Source organism: Arachis ipaensis, chromosome B5 (assembly GCF_059453495.1).
Source record: "Arachis ipaensis isolate K30076 ecotype BB chromosome B5, ASM5945349v1, whole genome shotgun sequence".
NCBI classification, from domain to species: Eukaryota; Viridiplantae; Streptophyta; class Magnoliopsida; order Fabales; family Fabaceae; genus Arachis; species Arachis ipaensis.
The window spans coordinates 141,705,570-141,719,578 of record NC_142440.1 but is presented as its reverse complement, the minus strand read 5'-3'; the positions used below and the strand labels follow the sequence as shown (position 1 = coordinate 141,719,578).

Here is a 14,009-nt window from a genome sequence, read left to right as displayed (position 1 = left end):
TTGGATCTGAAATTGCAAATGGGTTCCACTAAAAATCGAGATAGGGTCTGTAAATTTGCAACAAAGTTAAGTTAAATAATTTTTCTTCTGAGCTATCTGTGTAGAAACTATGTTCAATTGTGATCGGTTTTTTTTATTTTTCTTACCAGCTGTTTTGGGTCATTCGTTTTATTTCTGACTGTGTTCATGTAGTGAAGGAGAGAACGGATTCAAGTGGGAAGCATGCAAGGGACTATACCGTTTATACAGGGGCTCTTGGGACAGTATACTTGTTTTGATTTGTAGGGTTTTTTCCGTGTTTGGTCTCAGGATAACGGTGTCCTTCAAATCTATGCTAATAAGAATGAAACTAGGATCTCAACATTTCTTCAATTGAAATATCTCCAAAGCCTGTTGTTATTGGGAGCTCTACTATATTTAAAAGATAACAATTTGAAAAAGGGATATCATTTTTTATGTTGATTTCTGTTTCAGGTTAAAAACAAAATTATCCACCACAAAACAAGTGATTTGTTGATTTTGAATTAGTCTGGGCTGGTTTGAAATTTATCTTTTTTTTGGGTGTATTTTTTACTTTCTTTTTCAGCTCTCTTAGAGTTTCAGCTGAGCTCTTGGGCATGATTGATAAAAGTTTGTAGCTTTTATTTTATTTTTATTTGGGTGAATCTTGATCATGTGTTCTATCTCACCACTCATATTGGTGGGGAACAGCATAATTATATAGTCAAAGATATCATGACTCAATAAGTATGGTTGGTTTATAGATAGATAGATAGATAGATAAATGTATGTAGATTCATAGATAGGTTGATATGACATAGCTATATATAGAGGTATGAGTATATGTAATTTAATTAAGTATGGACACATTGAAAGTCATATGTCAATCAATCAATCAATCTATGCAAGGAGTTCAACAGAAACGTATTCTACAAGCTTTGCCTTACAGGGTTGCTCATTTCTCTGCTATAAGTAGTGATGAGGTGATGGAGTATTGTGCTGAACTCTCAGAACCTATCACTTGTTCCTTACTTGGTTCTCTTCTCTTGCATTCCCTTCCATTGAGATAAGACTCAGATCCGACACAGTTTTCTCTTGCCAACATTTTGCTTTCTGTTTTTTTCATCTACATTCTTTCATTTCTGCTATTTATAAGATGAGTCTTGCTATTGATGCTCTTAGAAAAATCTCTCCATGGAAGGAAGCTTGGATTATTGAGGCTAAGATCTTGACCATTTGGGAAGATGCTATGATTGTTAATGAAAATATGCAGAAACTCTTACACATGGTCTTGATGGATAAGCAGGTGAATATGTGTGTGCGTGTGTATGCGCATATGTTCTATCAAAAACTCATTTTTTAGTTAACTAAATTCTGTTTTTTAAAATTCTATATGTGATAATTTTTAGCATGTAATGTCTCATGGTATAATGTTTATAAAGGCTGAGGTGTTTTTTTTCCTGTTTTTTTTTCAGCACCACAAAATCCAAGCAACTGTTGAGGATGATTTGATTGGAACTTTTATTGATCAGTTAAAAGAAGGAGAAGTATTCATTATTTCTGACTTCAAAGTGATACCTAATCGTGGATTGGTCAAGGTTACAAGACATCGATTTCGCATCCTTTTCAAGTGTAGTACATCTGTTGTTGCTGCTGCAAGTACACTCATACCCAACCCTGGTTTAAGCATAACTTCTACGGACCAGATTCTTCAGAAGTGCGTTGATTATGAGTACTTAATAGGTAAGTTTCACTTTTTGAAATATGAACCATTATAAAGGTGTTTAAAATTGAAATTAAAAAAAATTCAACCAAATGTCTCATGGTATTCTATCTGAGGGTTTAATCTTGTCTTCTATAATTTTACTAAACAGATTTTGTTGGGGTCCTTTGTGGATTGAAAAAGAGAAGGGATGTTGAGTGTAATGGAAAGATATTGAAAGTTCTGACCCTTGAAGTTTTTGTTGATGGGTATCAATTATGTTTCTGTTTTTCATCCTTTTTTAAAATACCTTGTGTTTGTTTTTCTTGTTTTTTTACTGCTCTTGAATTATTCTATCGTTGTCTATCCTTTCTTATAATCATTACCCAGGAAGAAAATCTCCTGCAATTTTGTTGGTGATTGTCCTGCTCTTATAGACATGAATACTTTGAAAAGGTACCAGAGACCACCTGTTGTAATTCTGTAATATTTCAAGATCAAAGTCAATGGAGGTGAAGAGTTGTCCATGTTGCACATGTCTCAGTTTGATTTGTTTAAATATTTTTTTATACCAATGAATACCTTATTTGTGAATTAATTTCTTCTTATTGTCTTCTCTAATTTGTAGATAAAGTCAGTCTCCAAAATGTAATCAATATTTCCCGACTTTTGATCAACCCTGATATGTAGGAAGCTGTGAATTTTCTGAATCAGTTAGTTTTATTTAGTTCTCTTTAAGTTTTGCCTGTCTAAACTTGAAATTTGAGCCTCGCTCTCTATCACTCACTCTCTCTCTATCTCTTTCTGTTTCTCTCTTTCTCTTTGTGTCCCTCTATAACTCTCTTCTTGAAATTCTTTTATGCTAATATTAATTTTTTTTTCCTTTTAAATAGATATGGTATTGCGAGCCACCATTTCAGTAGACTTCGTAGTAATGAGGTTGGGGATTTAGTATGTGTAATTGATGATGAATCTTTTGATTGGAAGCTAATACGCACTATTGATAATCTTAAGGCAAACAATGAGGTGCGCACTATTGGTTTTTTAACATGTTTTAGTGCTATGTAAGAAGTACCCATGTTAATTGATTTTTGAAAATTGTAGACATCCCTTGCCGATTCAATTCATAATTTTTTTTTTCCTAATATAGGATGGACAATTCTTTGTGGTTGGAAAAATTAAGGAGATTGTTGAAGATCCGGAGTGGTGGTTTTTTTCTTGTGTTTGCGGTCATCCTATTGTAGGTGATGATAATGTATTCCATTGTCAGTTGTGCAGCAGAGAGGTTCAGCATTTTATGATAAGGTAAATCCAGGTTATGATTTACAAATTTTCTTTCATGTGTTCTGATTCATTAATATAAGTAGCCTTCATGTATTAGCCTCTTCTTGGACTTAGAAATAGGTGAATCTCATATTTACTTTCTTTGTTATAGTTACAGGATTAAGATACTTGTTGAAGACGGTACTTCTCTTGGAATGTTTGTCTTGTTAGACAGCCCAGCCACTAAGCTATTAGGGAGAACCTGTTCTGATGTCTTTTTGTTGTTAGAAGATGAAATCGATGTATGGTTTATCCACTTAGATTTTATTGTTGTATACTCTATGAATAAGTATTTCTTATACTTCATTTTTGTGCACTAATTAGTGATCACTTTTCAATATCTATGACAGAGAATTGAGCACCAATACTGTCCACAGTTTTTTCATAAACTCCTTCGAAAAGAAATTATTTTCAAAGTTCAAGCAAAGAGGATTAGCACTCAGGGTTATTGTAGTACCTTTAAAGTCATCAATGTCATTAGTGATGCACGATTTTTCAACAAACTTCAGGCTGATAAGTGCATCAAGGTTAGTGCTCTTTCTTTATGTTAGATATGGATGAATTGGAGGAATCATTTTTTATATAGAGTTTGTCAATCCCCATTTTTTAATTATTTGGCTGTTGTTTTGAATGGTTTCCTTTACATGCCAACATGATTTTGCCTCATACTTTATAAAATTGGTTGTGTTTAATAATTCATGTTTTCTTTCCAAATTTTAAGGATGTTAGTTCTGATTCGGGCTTTAGCCCAATATTTGAAGACTTCTCTCGGTATGGACAGCTTAGAAGTTATGAGAACCAAGTCATATCTGGTGTTCCAATACAACTTCATAGCATTAAAGAGATGCTTGCTGACATTCTTTGTGATAAGATATATTCTTCTGCATCAAGAAATGTTAGTATTTATGTTTTTGTTTTCAACCATCTGAACTGTGTTTCAAAATGTGTAGTATGATAAAAAAATGTATCATAATATACCAATTATTGTTTCTCTACAGGATCATATTTGTTTTTTGATCGGTGAGATTATTGATGTGCTGAAACATCAGAAGTGGTGGTACTACTGTTGTTTGTGTAATGCACCTGTTTCTCATGTTGGGAATGTATTTTATTGTTATCTGTGTAGAGTTGAGTGTGTTGATGCCATAAGAAGGTATCTATTTTATCTCTCGGAGTTGTTGGTACCAGTTTTCTTTTTGCTTTATTGCATCTTCTGCACATGTTTCTCACTGTATATTTTTTTTCTTTACATTATTTAGGTATCGGATCAAAATTATTGTTTCCCATTCAAATGGCAGCAATATTTTCATACTTGAGGATGATGAGGTGATGCAAGTACTCAAAAAGAGTTGTTCAGACTTTTTGATAGACGAAAGAAAATCCTTCCAAGTAATCATTTTGGTTTTAATTTAATTTAGTTGTCCTTCTTTTCAGTTTAGTATTTATGGTTCAGGTATGTCAATTTTGCTAATGTACCTTTTCTTTTTTTTTTCCTTAGTCAACCGATGATTACACTGTTCCGAATGGGATGATTTCTCAGTTGATGAATAAGAAAATTGTGTTCATAGTGGATCCTAGACCTGTTGGATATGAATTGAACACATCTCTTCATGTTGTTCGTCCAATATGTGATGATGTTGAAATTGTGAAGTTTTTGGAGGATTCCAGCCATGATAATCAACAGCAGGTGATAAGATTATTAACTGAATCTGATGTTGAGTTAGTCAAATTTGTTTCTAATCAGGTCAACCTGAATTGGCTATATTGTTCTGTGTTTTCCATGTGTCATGTGTTAATGGTTACTGATGTTATTTGTTTGTTGTTCAATTTAGAAATTTGATCTGGATCCCTTTGTTCCTCATTTTCCTTTCGAATTTAAGAATCCAGTTCAGTTTCACTCCAATGCAAGCGTTCAGTGTTCATCGAGCTCAAATCCTACAGTGGGTCAAGTTTCACCCATTTCTGTTCTCAACTGGAATTGTTGAGTATTTGTTGACCTAATTCACTTTGATTCTTTATCTCTTTTTAAACTATGTGAACAGTGACAGATATATTCCTACATATGTATCGCTTAAATTTTTTTAGTTTATTTGTTTAATATTTGTTTTATTGCTCTTTAAAGTTTCATCATACCTGGTTTCTTTCTCATCTTTTTTTATTTAATTTTATTTTATTTTTGTGTCTTCTTCATTCGTTGTTCTTATATTTTGCTCTGTTATTTGTAGACTGTTAACCATGATTTTCATGCAAGAATCTCATCCTCACAAGGTTCGAATTTATTTGGGAGTCATCAGCCTCTCACTATTAGGGAAGAGCTTCGGAGTGCTTTTGGACAATGTGAAAATACTGTCGAGGCTGTTGAAAGGATGGATGAGTGTAGTGGCTAATCATTTGTTACATTACAATATATATAGATATCTATAATATAATTCCAACTCTGTAAAGAATTGTCAGAACTTTGCTTAGTTGTGTTAAGTAGTTGGAAAATTGGTAAAATCTGTTGTCAACATATCTATTTTGTTATGTAATATCAAGTCATTTCTAGAGTTGTGATGCTTATGAAACTTATTGTTCTCTTTCATATATTTAAATTTCTATGTGTGGGTATATTTCTCTGTGTTGTTGAATAAACCATGGTTATTATATATAGACATGTGCTTTGTTTGATATATATATATATGTATGATATATTTTTTTCTACTTACAAGTTATTTAAATGTATGCAATAATATAAATAATGAACCCAAAATCATTGAAAAAATGTATTTCTTTTCAATTGTGTTATAATTTGTACTTATTTCTACTTCCCTTTTTTATACAAAGAAATTCTTTTTTTTTCTGTTAATATAATGAAAAATGAAACATTCTAAATAACTATCACTCTTACATAAATTATTTTACTGATTTTTAAAAAAGAAAAAAAATATATGTGTGTGTGTGTATATTTCCTCTTAATACATTTATAAATAATTAGTGAAAAAAATATTACTTTATGCATTTATAAAGAACAAATATATATAAATATGCATACATATTAGAAAAATAATGAGTCAAATATATGTTAAACAAAATAGAGACAGAATAAAAAAAATTAAAAGAAAGAAGAAAAAGGAAAAAGAGAAAAAAGATTTATAAAAAAAATTAAAAAAAAGATTTGAAACATTAAATTGTAAATTTAGTAATATACATCCCATTAATTTTTTTCATAAATTAAAAAATCATTTAACTTTTTTAATTTGGTCAAATTTAAAAAATGTGAAAAGTTTATATGTGAACAATTTCTTTCTATTCCATTATGCAAACTTTTTCGGTCACATATAATCTTTTCATACTCACATTAATAGATTACATGCTCATATATAATCTTTTCACACTTTTTAAATTTGACCAAGTTAAAAAGGTTAAATGATTTTTGAATTTATTAAAAAAAATTCATGGGATGTATATTACTAAATTTACAGTTTACTCTTTCTCATACTTTTTTTTTTATAAATCTTTTTTCTCTTTTTTCTTCTTCTTCTTTCTTTTAATTTTTAATTTTTTTTATTCTATCTCTATTTTGTTTAACATATATTTGACTCATTATTTTTTTAATATGTATGCATTTTGTTATATATATATATATATATATATATATTTTTGTTATTTATAGATGCATAAAGTAATATTAGATGCATATTCCCTTTTTTTCTTTTTGTTTAACATATTTCCCTTTTTGAAACCCTAACGCTTTGGCTCCTCGACACTCTTCGGCTGAGGGGATCAATCTCGAGCTTCAATGGAACTACCTCAATGTCACTGTGAGTTCATGCTCTTTCTCTCTCTGTATCAAAAGCCTAGCCTTTCTCTCTCTAGGAATCTTTTATTATCCCCCTTCTTTCATGTCTGGTTTTTTATTTTCTTTGCAAATCTATGGTTGATTTTCTCGCGTTCTGCGTTGGGCTCGATTTCGGCAGCTTGTGCAATCGTTTGTGTATGGTGTGGTGAATTTGGATACTAATTTTTAGGTGGAATTGTGCCGCGTTTTTGATCTTCTGCGTTTTGGGGGTAAATTTGAGATTTACGAGTGATTTTAGGTTTTCGGGATGAAGTTAGTTGAGGGGTAAGTTGGGGGAAGGAGGTAGTAATTGGGGGCTTTTTGTCTGTTCTGTTTCGTCTCATTTCGGTTAGAAGTGGGATATTTTATAACAGTTAAGTGAAATTGTGCATAATATTAGATTCTTGGGTTTCGTTGTGGTTTCCTCTTCTCTGTCTCTTAGTGCTTCATTAGGTGTCTCTTAGGTATAACTATGTGCTTTTTGGGTTTCTGATGTACATGGATGAGAGTTTGAATTAGTGCCATCCCGGTTTAAGTTAAGCTTGATCACTTTCATATAACTATAACTTCGATATGCACTGTAAACGAAATGAAGGAGAAAGCTTTTTTAGTGCAGATGTTTTAAAGTTAGTAGATTATAACGTTATGTATAATGAGTAGGTATTTTCTTCTCTTTAAATTTTATTTCCTGTGGATATGGATCCCTTGCAACAAATGGTGGGTTTTGATTATTATGTGTTTACAATCTTTGATGCTTTTATCTTCTGATTGTTAGTTAATCATGTGTTTTCAAAATCAATTTTATGCTTATTAGTTTGTAGGAATTCATCATTAACATTAATTAAACCTATGTTAGTATATTTTCTAACTTCTTTTTCTAATTATGTAGGAAGGTGTTTCTCCTCTGTGATATTAAACATCACATGTCAATTGGTTTACTCATCCACCAAGAATCATGATTTTGAGCTGATTCTTTGATTAATGGGGTCTTCTCTTCTGATGGAGGCAGCAGGCTTGCTAGCAGCGCCCATTTTAATAGTTTCTCTCTCTCTCTCTCTCTCTCTCTCTCTCTCTCTATCTCTCTCTCTCTCTCTCTCTCTCTCTTATGTTTCCTTTAGTAATCAAAGTTATGTTATTTTTGGTATGGTAGGATAAAAATTGAGTTATGTTCATATGTTTTCAGGAAGTTAGTAAAGTGATAAAGTAAGACTTTAATCAACCTCCTTAATGATTTTCTAATCTAGGTTCAGGTTAAAAGAATATTATCCATCAGTAAAAAAAGTGATTAGTTGGTTTTGAATTGGTGTGGGTTCGTCTCAAATTTGTCTTTTTTTTGGGCTTTGCTTTTATTTTGTTTTTCAAATATCTTGAACTCTTAAAGTTTCAGCTGAACTCTTTTGCATGAGTGATAAAAGTTTGTATTTTTTATTTTATTTTCATTTGGGTCAATCTTCATAATGGATGTGTTTAAATGAATTATCTAGAGAAAACATTCTGATTTATTTTCAAATTGGGTTCTCGAATATTATGCTCTTGCTGGATCCATTTCCTATTAGTGTAATTTTGCAATTTGTGAGGCTTCATTTGGTTTGCAGCATGATATATTTTGCAGTGTGGTTCTTATTGTTTTTATTTCCCATTATTTGCAGATTGCATTATATAAAATCCACTTTTCATCGGTATTGAAGTTTCAAAAGTAAAAAAAGATCTGATTGTATGCTTATTAGTTTGTAGGAATTCATCATTAACATTAATTAAACCTATGTTAGTATGTTTTCTAACTTCTTCTTTTAATTATGTAGGAAGGTGTTTCCCCTCTGTGATATTAAACATCACAGGTCAATTGGTTTACTCATGCACTAAGAATCATGATTTTTAGCTGATTCTTTGTCTAATCTTGTCTTATCTTCTGATGGAGGCAGCAGTCTTGCTCACAGCGCCGATGATAATATTCTCTCTCTCTCTCTCTCTCTCTCTCTCTCTCTCTCTCTCTCTCTCTCTCTCTCTCTCTCTCTCTCTCTCTTCCTTTAGTAATAAAAGTTATCTTATGTTTGGTATGGTAGGACAAAAATTCACTTATCTTCATATGTTTTCAGGAAGTTGGTAAAGTTTTAAAGTAAGACTTTAATGAATCTCCTTAATGATTTTCTAATCTAGGTTCAGGTTGAAAGAAAATTATCGATGAGAAAAAAAGTGATTAGTTTATTTCAATTGTTGTTGGTTGGTCTCAAATTTGTCCTTTTTTTGGGTGTAGGATTTATTTTGTTTTTCAAATATTTTGAAGTTTCAGCTGACTTCTTTTGCATGATTGATAAAAGTTTGTGTTTTTTATTTGATTTTCATCTGGGTCAATCTTCATAATTGATGGGTTTAAATGAATTTTCTAGAGAAAACTTTCTGATTTATTTGTGAATTGGCTTCTCGAAAATTATGCTCTTGCTAGATCCATTACCTATTAGCGTGATTTTGCCATTTGTGGGCCTTCGTTCGGTTTGCAGTATCATATATTTTGAAGTGTGGTCCTTATTGTTTTCATTTCCCATTATTTGCAGATTGCATTATATAAAATTCATTTTTTCATAGGTATTGAAGTTTCATTCTGGTTTTACTTATGTGGTGGAGAAAGATAATTGATATATTTAATATTTAATTTTCTTCTTCTTTTTTTCTTGGTTTGTGGGTTAATTAGAAACTTCATTCTACAGTACATATAAACAATTAATATCTACACAAAGTTTACTTTTTTTTTATGTTATAAAAGTTATTGATTCCGTCGATATAAGAAAAAAGGAAATATTAGTTTAAAAAATTGTTAGGAAGATTTTATTACTAAAAAAAAATTTTACTGATAAAATTATTAACAATAATTAATTTTTCTTTTAACAAGTTTCAAATTTAAGAGGAAGAACCATATTTTTTTATAAAAAAATAAATGCATTCTTACTTATTTTTTTATTTATAGTTGTTAATTTGTATGTTAATCTGTTTTATATTGCATACAATTTTCGTTAAGTAATTATTTCTTTCATTTTTTTTTGTGATTTTCCATCATTTTTTTCTCTAATTATCAATAGAAAATAAAAATGAAAAAATTTGTGAAAATTAGTTAAACTTTGGGACACATAAAATTTATTGATATCAAAAATTCTGAAATGAATAGAAAAAATTATATTACGATATATTTTTCTCAATATTTAGTTATTTTTAGCTATCATAAATATTAAAAAAAATTTCTGATTAATAATTATGAAATTAATTGTATTGTCTAATGATTCATTTCTCATAACCGTTCTTTTAGTGTCATTTATTTTTAATGAATTATCTATATTATTTTAATTATAATCTTATATCTTCTATTAGTATTTTTAGTTGTTTAACGCTACCAAGGAAATATTAAAAGACCAAATGTGTCTCTCTCTTCTCCCACCCCCTCCCTACCCCCCACACACACGCAATAAAAAAACAAAGTTCACAAACAAGACACACACACGCGAAAAAAAAAAGAAGGTCAAAAAGAAGAGCTAACGTCGTCACCGTCCATCCTCTCCCTCTGGGGTCTCAGCTTACTCAACCCAGAAAGACACCGTCCTACTTTTTGCAGCGTTAAACCTCAAATAATCCTACAAGCTACAAACTTGTCGTCATCTCCAGTGGTCTCGGCGTCTCCATTTCTTTGAACAGGTAAATTTTCTGACAATCGAATAACAAGTTAAGGTTTTGCCCTAACTGTTGCAGTCCCAACATAATCTTCTCTTCACTTTTTTTTCTTTTGCTTTTCTTTTCATTTTTGGTATCTTTCCTTTCGGTGATTTCATCAACTAAAGTTTTGTCTTCTGAAAATATCTAGTTAATACATTTATGTGAATAGCCTCGGTTCAAGTATGCTTTCTGAGTATTTTTTTGACTGATACTCAAATCTTTGTTGCTCTCGCATCTTGCTGAGTCTTAACTTGAACCAATATAAGAGATTGTCATATATTTTGGCATGCATGTATCATTCAAGGAGACGTTCTTCCCCGATTTAAAAAGAAAGAAAGAAATTTTTGATTTCTGAAACAACTGATCTCTGATACTTGGATATGTCAAATGTCTGATTCTTATTAAGTTCTTTTTTTTATGCTTTTTGTTAGCAGATTGTCACACGTGGGTAGCTGCTACTTTTGTTAATTATCTTGATTAGGAAGCTACATTTAAGGTAACATACTATAATGTAAGTTATTAACATGAGAGAAGTTCAAAGGATAATAACAGGAAGCTATTTTTTTTTTGTTAATTTCTTTTTAGCAAGTTAATTAATTCAGTTTCAGTGAGGTTGTATTGGCCGTGTGAAATTCGGTAATTTTGGTATTACTATATTGTATCCAATAAGAAAAAATATTAAGCAGATAATTTAAAACATTTTTAAGAGTAAAAAAAAGAAAATCGTATTTATAATTTTTTAATACTGATTCTGTTCTTTTATATTTTAATATTGATCTAATTTTTGTATATTTTCTTTTTTTCATATCGTTTGTAATGCATATTCAAATTAACAAATTCATGATTCATGATTGTTTCATTAAATTATTATTAGTATTAGTGGTTAGCTTTCTGAAACTTTTCAACATTATAATTAGCATTAGTAGAAATTTAATTTAGTAGAATAAATAATCATATTTTTGTTCGTCTATTTCTTCTTTTGTTTATGAATGGTTGCTATTCCTTCTTTATGTTTGTTCTTTATGTTTCTCGATTCAATTTTATCACCTGTTTTTCTTGAATTGGTTGAAATCTCTTATTAGGGTTTACTTTATTATAATGCTCTCTTTTGCAGTAAGAGACAAGATCTTTTCTTTCTTCTTGAATCTTTATACCAAGTCTCTCTATTTGATAAGTCTGAATGGCGATGGATGCCAATAGAGAAGATCCAAATAGGCATGGTGCTGAGCATTAGAGAAGATGTTTTCTTTGCTGCATTTTCAATTCGATTGAAGTCTCATTTACTTTTCCATTTAATATATTTCAGATTAACTTTTGAAAATTTTAATGTCAATTAAATATCGATGTTATGCCATCTATAATTTTTTTTTTAAATTCTTACTCAGATATTTTTCATGTTGTAATTTAATTTTATTGGCTTCTCATTTATATGTAGGCCAGATTTCAGAAGTTGTTGTAATCTGTAAAATATGTTGTGTAGTAGTTTTCCAACGTGGTCTCTTGGGTATTTTTCATTAATGTGCTTTTAGTTTGTTACTATTTTTTTCTATGGTTAGTTAGTTGTTTTCTTGGTTAAAAGTCTCAGTCTTAAATTCTAATCGTACCATTATGTGCTAATAGGAGATTTTTAGCAACCCAGCAATACTGGCCCAACGAAAAAGAACTGGTTTTTAGATTTCGCATTTTCAGTAAGCAGGTAACGAAATATATAATGTTTTTTAATGCAAAAGATTAGTTTTGATAAATTATCAATGTCCATTCAAAATAAATAATATAATGTTTACTAATCATACATATATTCATACTGACTTTAAAGATTCAACATTTATTAATACCTGAAAAGATGATTCGAAGTTCATGTACATGATTTGGTTTTAGAATCCTTCAAGATAACAGAAATTTATTTTTCATTGTTGAAATCTCTCAGTTTTGTCTTTGATTCTTAATAAGCTTGATGGCCAATGTGCAGTTTTGGCCAATAGTATCAATCTCAACTAATTAGATTCCTGATTTGACTTTATGTTCTTTAATTTGTTATTTTCTACTATTTTCTGCATGTGTGAGAGTGATTGCTTTGCCCCTTTGTCCCTTTTCTATGGATATTTTGTTTAAATTCATTGAGCTGTTTACTGAACTAGAATCTTCTCATTTATTTATTCTAAAGCTTTCTTTTCATTATAATGTTAGTTTATTTACGTGATTATTGTTCTATTGTGTGCTCAGTTGATAATAATGGTAGATTTAAAATACCTCTCTTTTGCTAAATAATTAGGTAAAATTATGTGAAGTTTTTTTAGCATATTTTGTTACACATGAATTAACTTTGGGAAGAAATTTGAATATAGGGTGACAGAGCTCTTCCCCCAAATTTTGTTTCAACTCATGGGGAACGATTAGGGCCAATATTCTATGTCATTAACGAGTTAGATAATTGTTTATCGCTGGAGGTGATCAAAAAGAATGATCAGTTGTTCATAACTGACTCCTCATTTGAACAGATTAGAACTTTCTATCTTATCGATAAAGGGGCATCTGTTCAATTTAGGAATGTCGGTTTTGGAATTTTTTTATTTCATTGTGGGATAAGGACAACCAATCCATCCAAGTTCACCTTGATCCTAACTGCTATGTTCCTGAGCTAATGGACCCAGAGACACCTGATAATATATCAAGAGTGTTCCACATAAAGTATACCAGGATGGATGAGGACTCATCAGCTGATGTGATTGTTCTATCTGGATCTGAACCATCAGATGATCAGTTTTCATCAGATGGTGATGAAAACAATGATTAAGATGGAGCACTGGTAGGGGATAATCCACATAATCCGATAGATTTGTCTAGTGGCAGCAGTTTATCATTGGAGGTCGATGAACACATTAACGCGTCAAATGAATTGGCTGATCCTAGGTAATGCTAGATGTAACTTTTTTCCTTGTGTTTTGGATTTTAATATCATGGGATAGCTTGCTATTTTTTAGTGTGGTGACTAAGATTCATATTATCCTGAATTAGATATGCTCCAGAGGTTTCTTATAAAAAGAAGATCACAGCTTCGGATCTCGGACAATCTAGATTGGTAACTTGATCTCAAAAGAGTGTTTTCTTTTTTTTTCCTGCAAGCTTATTTGATGTTCTTCCTAAATCTGCTATTCATTGTGTATGAAAATATTATGTTTATGTTAACTATGAATTATTCGTTGCAGTATTTGGCTTCAAAATTTGTTGTGTATCTTAAATCATCTGGAGATGGTTCGATTTGGACGATCACCGGTCCAGATTCCAATGTAGAGAAGAATGTGTTCTTTTTTCACTTACTGAATAGTGAAGGAAGACGTGGAGAATGAAAATTTGGGGTCGGATGGAGTGAATGTTGTAGAATATACAATTTAAAGGAGGGTGATATCATTACTTTCAAACTCAGCTTGATAGCTAACCGCCAGATAGAGTTATCGATTCAGCGACGTT

The 14,009-nt window shown here is 30.7% G+C and overlaps 2 long non-coding RNA genes across 2 annotated transcripts; both read left to right on the top strand.

The window, feature by feature from the left end:
- The first annotated feature begins 6,736 nt into the window (after positions 1-6,736).
- LOC110266282 (uncharacterized) lies at positions 6,737-9,609 on the top strand. The gene is made up of 3 exons (XR_015883592.1): positions 6,737-6,825; positions 7,732-7,880; positions 8,645-9,609. It is a non-coding gene; the product is annotated as an uncharacterized LOC110266282 (long non-coding RNA).
- Positions 9,610-10,070: 461 nt separating this feature from the next.
- On the top strand, positions 10,071-14,007 carry LOC110262546 (uncharacterized). Its single transcript, XR_015883589.1, has 6 exons — positions 10,071-10,523; positions 10,976-11,037; positions 12,162-12,237; positions 12,887-13,451; positions 13,557-13,620; positions 13,748-14,007. It is a non-coding gene; the product is annotated as an uncharacterized LOC110262546 (long non-coding RNA).
- Positions 14,008-14,009: the final 2 nt, after the last annotated feature.